At 44.3% G+C, this 6569-nt stretch overlaps 1 pseudogene; it reads right to left on the reverse strand.

The window, feature by feature from the left end:
* Positions 1-1267: 1267 nt before the first annotated feature.
* On the reverse strand, positions 1268-3080 carry LOC149347489 (legumain pseudogene; annotated as a pseudogene).
* Between the last annotated feature and the right edge of the window lie 3489 nt (positions 3081-6569).

A 6569-nucleotide genomic window follows, 5' to 3' on the forward strand; every position in this document is an offset into this window, starting at 1 on the left:
TATCAGGTGATATATTGCCGTTTTCTAAGTCGCACACGTGACCAAAACACTAACTACACGTCACAGCTATCATTGGGCTCATGAAACTCATATTGAAAGGGCATGAGAGAAAGAGTACAATTATAAATTATTTAGTGGTCATAGGCGAACGCCACGTGGTGATCCATGTATTCTATGTCCAACGCATCATTTGAAAGAATAAAAAACGCCGCTGAAACTAGGTGTATGTAGTCCTTTAAGGGCCAAGAGGTACATTGTTACGTTTCCCAGGTGTCTGACTTAAAGGTTTCAGCGTGGGGAGGTAGGGGCTGGCCCTAGGTCGAGCGATTTCCTGTATGGTCGGCCCCGGGTCGGGTAAGGCAAAAAATGAGAGGGTCCGGGCAGCGCCGTGCGTCAAAAACTGGACCCGTGCAGTGCTCCTAGGAAGATTACCACCTGCGGTTTCACCTTCTTCATCGTTTCCCTAGCACTTTCGCTTCCCGGGGCAGTAAATATAATCTAGCTACACAGGCTGCAAGGAACATTTGTATAGCTTGGTACAAGTATCGCTGTGACATCAACAACGAATGACGGAAAAATCTCATACGTTGTGGCTTCCCAAGTTTCGCTTCGCATTCGTTGCCTTTTTTAAACCTATCTCTTTCTCACGTGTGACGAGTTGTAGATGGCTTAGTTAATTTGAGTCGGCAGTGAAAAAATCGCTTCCTACCATCCTATTTCACATTGAACTAGCTTTAGTAATATGCATGCCATCTTTCTGCAAACAAAATTGCTCCTGCATGCTGTACTTTCAAGTCAGTTTACTTCGATGAAGCTTGTTACTTATAGAACACAGACAACAAAAATAGCCGCTGCAAAAATGAGATACCAAAAGCAATTTCGTGAGTTCTTCTCATATGCTTCAAACCTTTGTCGCCGTCATGCCATTGTTTGCCTTCCCAAACCGATACCAGATCGTAATACTATTTTTTCAGGGAAGTAAAAAGCATAGTTTTGCTTCTGACGTCAGCAGTCGAGTGTTTACGCCTCCGGTTTTCGACCCTTGATCGAATTACGCATCGATTGACGTGCATAGTACGCCTGCCAGATTGAAAAAGTGAATATGGTAGCAGTACTGTTTCTGAGTACAGTGTACCCTGCGAGTGCATGCGATGCCTATATGAAGAAACGTGAAGCCGACTTAGACTGATGCACTGCAAGGCCAATGGCACGAGTCCCGTTTTGTGGGTTGTTACTGTGAATGTTCGACAATATAGTGCAGTACATATCATTTCAGGAACAGTTTATTGCATGCTAGTAACACTATACTTTAGCCGTGAATAAGTATTATCCTCAGTGCGTCTGATGAGGCCACCAGCACTGACAACCTCAATTGCAGTCCCCTGAAGCGAATGTCCAGTTTTCGTCCTGGTTGGTGCGCACATAACTCACGGACTGTAGAGGTTGATCGCCTCCATAGCATCTAGGACTCACTTGTACACAAACCACGTTTGTACTCGCAATTCTGCTCAAATCGAAAAAAAATCCTCTATAGTGGATGACAAATAAACAAAAACATGTAACCAAGCACCATTCAACACACATAATTACTTTTTTCACATAAAGATGGAACTGATCTGCGGAAAGAGGTTACGAATTAAAGTAGCCTTTCTAACCTTGCTTGCTACTTATGCATAGGCTAGAAGAACGCTGACAAAACGTGCGTATGGTTACATGTTAAACTATGCCTTTTATGATCGGGTGAGTACAGACTACATCCATGGCATAAGTGATATCTCTCAGCGGATACCCTGACTCGCACGCGTTCACAAAAACTCGGAGGTGCTGGAGAGCGTAGGGATTCGAGGACAGCCCGAAGCACTTGACGTTGAAGTAGCTCACCGCATGTTGGTAGCAGTCAAAATTTTCGATGTTTCTCTCGGAGGACAATAGAGATGTGGCGATATTTTCGTTCTCCCGTGCGATGAACGTTGCGATCTCGGCGACCTTTCTGTCCACGAAGGCCCTATTGTTCAGAATTTGCCGGAACTCTCCCTCCAGATGATTTCTTGTGGTCCAGTTTTCGGCATACTTGATTTTCATCATCAATATAGTGATGGCGACATCGCTGTTCGAAATGGACTCGCATGATACGTTCGGAAGCACAAGAGGCTTAGCGTTCTCTCCGCCTTGAAACTGGCTGAGTTCAATACTTCCCATGCTCGCCTCGCCGTACATCATTACGTGACTCTCTTTGGTTTCTTTCTTCACTAGTCTGTACTGGTCATCGAGAGTTGTCTTGATTAGTTGACCATTTTTGTCCGAATCCTCCATCCACTTCACACTGTACTCATCGCCCAAGAACGTCTTCCTGAGCCGGTCGCAGTAGCAAGAGTACGAACTTTCGTTTGGGTTAGCTGCCGTCGTGGCGTAGACGTTCAGGTCGTCGGGAAGAAAGTCATCGAACATGGAACCCGAGTGACAAGCCTCGACGTAGATAACCATCCTGGAAAACTTTTGCATCCTGCGCATTTCTTTGATCGTATCAACCAATCTATTGGCGAAGATCAAGCGGTCGTTTGGGAATACTAGTAAACCTCTGGCTCCGTGTCCTGAGAAGAAGAGGAAGATGTGGTCTTCGGGGCCGCTGGCGATAACTTTGCCGCTACCGACGTTCACCTTGTTTCCCTGCAGTACCTGAAGGAAGTTATCCGGGGTCACCAGGTCTTGCGTGTAGTCCTTCGGAACTCCCCTGTAGACGTTCGGCCCAGACGGATGGTTGATTATCACACCAGGCGTCGGGTTCTCGCTGTTATTAGCGATGTCGTCATACATCATAACGACGATGTGGTCATCAGGGACTCCATGGTTATGTAGCACTTGGTACGCGTGACATATGTCCGCTTGATGCCGGTAGTCTGTATAGCCGGTAGAACCTGCCACAAGGAGAGCCCAGGTCTCTATTACATCACCACCATCGCTACCGGTGCAGCTGGGCTTCGCAGCCGAAGCGGCAGTGGTCGCCGCTAACGCCAGCACAAGCGTAATGAAGAGCCGCGACTCTGGCATGGTTGCTCTCGACCTGATTGCGTTCAGACAATGCAGAGCTGTTTTAAAGGCCATTATTGGGGCAAGAGGGGGCAATATCTGCGCAACAAACAGAGGCGCACCTTCTTGATTATGAAAGCGATGCCATAGTGAAAAACACTTCGAAGGCAAGAACACACTTATCTCCTTAGCAACAGCTCCGCACAAAGGCATAGGATTAACGACAAATGACGCTCTAATCTGCTGATTGCAACTGTCGACGCAATGAGTGGCGCCCATGTGGGACGTGCAACGCGTGGACATCTTCCTTCCGCATAAGGTAGAAGGAAGCAACCTGCATTGTTTGCGACATGCGCATTAGCTGGTCCTACGATTGTTTGCTTTACGATCACATATCTTTAATTAGTGCTGGTGGAGTACACTGATTTTCTGCAGTGGCACAAAGAAAAATTAGAGATCGCTGCGGCGACCCGCATTGGAAGAATGCGAAAGCATTGACGCCTCCGCGGCACTCGTCCCCTCTCTTTGCCTCTCTTTATCATTTTCTTTTTTTGTTAATTAATTTAACTACGGAATCAGCGTAATTATCTTAGGATTTAATTAAAGATCGATATATTTACTCTGACTATACCCTGTTTTATTTCAATCAACCATTTTGGTTTTTCAAATTTGGTACCATGGTTGCTTTCCCGTCCACTAGCTATATCCCCGTCCAGCCTATTTGACCGTCCAATGGTTTTTGCTGATAATTAAACGAATTAATCTACGTCGATAAAACTTTTTCGATTCATTATAACTCATCTAATATATTTGAATTCATTTCAAACTTTATGTTAAGTCCTTTGCCTACTTTTCTACTATTTTGCCATCCATGGCTGTTTTCAATCCACCCACTATATCGAGGACAGTCGCTATTTCGACGTTTTTTCAACATTTTTGGCTCTAATTAATTGACTGTTCATCCTATCGACATGTTTTTTTTTTGCGCAGCATCCTCACACCGTCCTCTATCCATTACAAATATTCATGTGATGCTACCTTTTCTGAGAACGTCACAACTGCTGTGAACACGTTTTGCAGACAGGCTTTGCGGACACGTTTTGGTGACCAGACTTCGTAGACATAGCCTAGAAATACTTTCGCATTAATACAGCTACCGTTTTAAGACGTATATTTAAAAAACACATATCCGGCAATAAGCCATATGCCACAGTATGTGTGTGCGTATTCGTACTGCGTTTTGTTTTATCGGCAGCATAATTCTTATTATTAGAGTGGCAGCTGTTTTAAGGTTTTTAAGAGTTTTGAATGCGTTGAACGGCGTCGAAGTAGACGGTGTCAAATCCTCCCGCGTTCAACAGCTAATCATTTAGAGTTTTGCAGACATGTTCCCGGGTTGTGAGTTCCTTGTACTCGTATAGTTGGAAGTGGGGGCAAGCTCAAAATGTGCAGTCTGTTACGATATCTAAGTCGGCTTCACAGCGGCCGGGAAATCATTTTAATTTCACTTCGTCTTCGAACTGTTGCTCTAAAAGCGGTTCTCGCTCACCGACGTTACATGTTCTCCCCGTTTTATTTCTCTATTCAAATTCAGCCAGAATATAAGTAATTCAAATTTTCAATGCGAGAGCATTACAGTCGTGACACCAACACCCCGTCGATGTAAGAGGCGAAACTTGCTGATTCGCCGAGAGAGGCCACGTGGGCTCGTGACATCACAACCTGTCCTGATGGGCCACCCTGATTGGAAGAGAGAGGTTGCGTGACCTTGTGAAGTCGTAACAACCTGCACACCATTGCTTTAATACTTTATATCTGTTGCTTTATTACACTCCTGTTTCTTCTCTTCAGCGTATTTCTGAGCCCGAAATTGAGGAAGCCCACCGTATATTTTTGTTTTATCTCTAACCTCTGCAGCTTTATTTTGTTCCCGTTGGTCCTTTCCATTTTTTATGTCCTGAAAATTAGGTACCATATCATAAATTATGGCTTTTCTTTGTTATTTGCTGCTTTATTTCGTTCCCGTAACATTTCTCGTACCTGTTTGTTTACATCGATCACTGTGCTTTTCATATTTTATTTATAAATGTATTAATCAGACACCAGGTGTCGTCTTTATTGTTTGCACCAGTAGCTATACTGCTGTCATTTTTTATTCTGTGGTTGTGTTTAAGGTGTTGTGTTACAACTAAATAACGCGTGCGAAATATGTTGACAGCTATAGTTAATTTACCCTTCTTGAATCTACGAAAACTGCTTGGACAATGTGCAGGAGGTGATTCGTTGCGTTAAGTACTGCGCCAATTAGATTACACAATTGTCTGAAAAACTCGGCAGATTTCTTCACATTAGTTTTCTTTTGTACTGCGTTGTGTTTAATCGTTTCTTTCTAACTGTGATTAGATGAATCCGTATATTATCCTCTGAAAGCCAAGCTCACTTTCTGCGCACGAGAGACCGCTTAAAGGATGAGGGCAGGATTGCTCCTATTCTAGACGCAGCCTTGAAGCAGTTGTGCAGTTCCTGGTCGTGCAATCAGTGGCGTCGTTGTTTATGGACACAAGAGCGGTGTTATCACCGCTCACGAGTTGCGTGCTCAGCCTAAAACAATGGTGTTTTATCTGGTTGCTTCTTTGTTGCACCACTTGGGCGGGAAAATCGAATCCCGGCGCTCCGGTAACAAAATGTTCGGCAGAGAAAACAAGGCAACTTAGGTGCTCCGCCGGCTTAGCGTGTTTACGACCGACCTGGGATGTCGTTTGTCTTAGATTGGCAACATCGACTGCTCCTCTTATTTAAATGCACTTCGGTTATTATCTCCACATCCGGTGCCGGACGTTGTGTAGTTTTTACGCCGCTGCTGAGACTTGTTTTTTCATGGTGCGATCATGTACAACATTCTGTTACGAAGCATTTCAATATTGGAAAACTGTGAGGTACTGATATGAAAATATTGGAGATGATGGTCCATTCTTCCGATATGTAGAAGAACCTTTCCTTTGCAGAGTTTCCGTAGCTCGCATCGAGCAGTTCAGACTGCCGTAGACGGCCAATGGGGAACGCTTTTGACGACGGCAATAACGTTAGCTCTAAAAAAAAAATGCAAGGCTGCCGACGGGAGATCTACGAATATGCTGATTGTATAGTAAAATCTTACAAAGTACGAAAAAAAATACGTTCATAAACACTATCAAACATGCTTTTGTTCAGAAATGTTTGGTATGCATGGCAGACCTGCATGCACCTAGAACTCACACTAATCAATTCACTCTGATTCGTTGTAGTTATCTCGTACCCAGCAAATGCCTGTTTATCTAAAATGCCAATAAGCGGTTTGCGATTACCTGTTACTGGGGGACCAAACTCTACGATGCTTGTGAGAAGAACAGAATTGTGCCAAGCATGCGGTCTCAGATTTTTTATATCAGTCGCAAAGACAGTTTTCTAATTAATGGTTTTTTTCCGCGTACAACGATTATCCTCTTGGCAAAGCGACGCCTGGAGCCCACAGTAAGCAACCAAGCAGCAGGTGGAAAAAGTCT

Source organism: Amblyomma mixtum, chromosome 4 (genome assembly GCF_055824585.1).
Source record: "Amblyomma mixtum isolate Tamu chromosome 4, ASM5582458v1, whole genome shotgun sequence".
Taxonomy (NCBI): Eukaryota; Metazoa; Arthropoda; class Arachnida; order Ixodida; family Ixodidae; genus Amblyomma; species Amblyomma mixtum.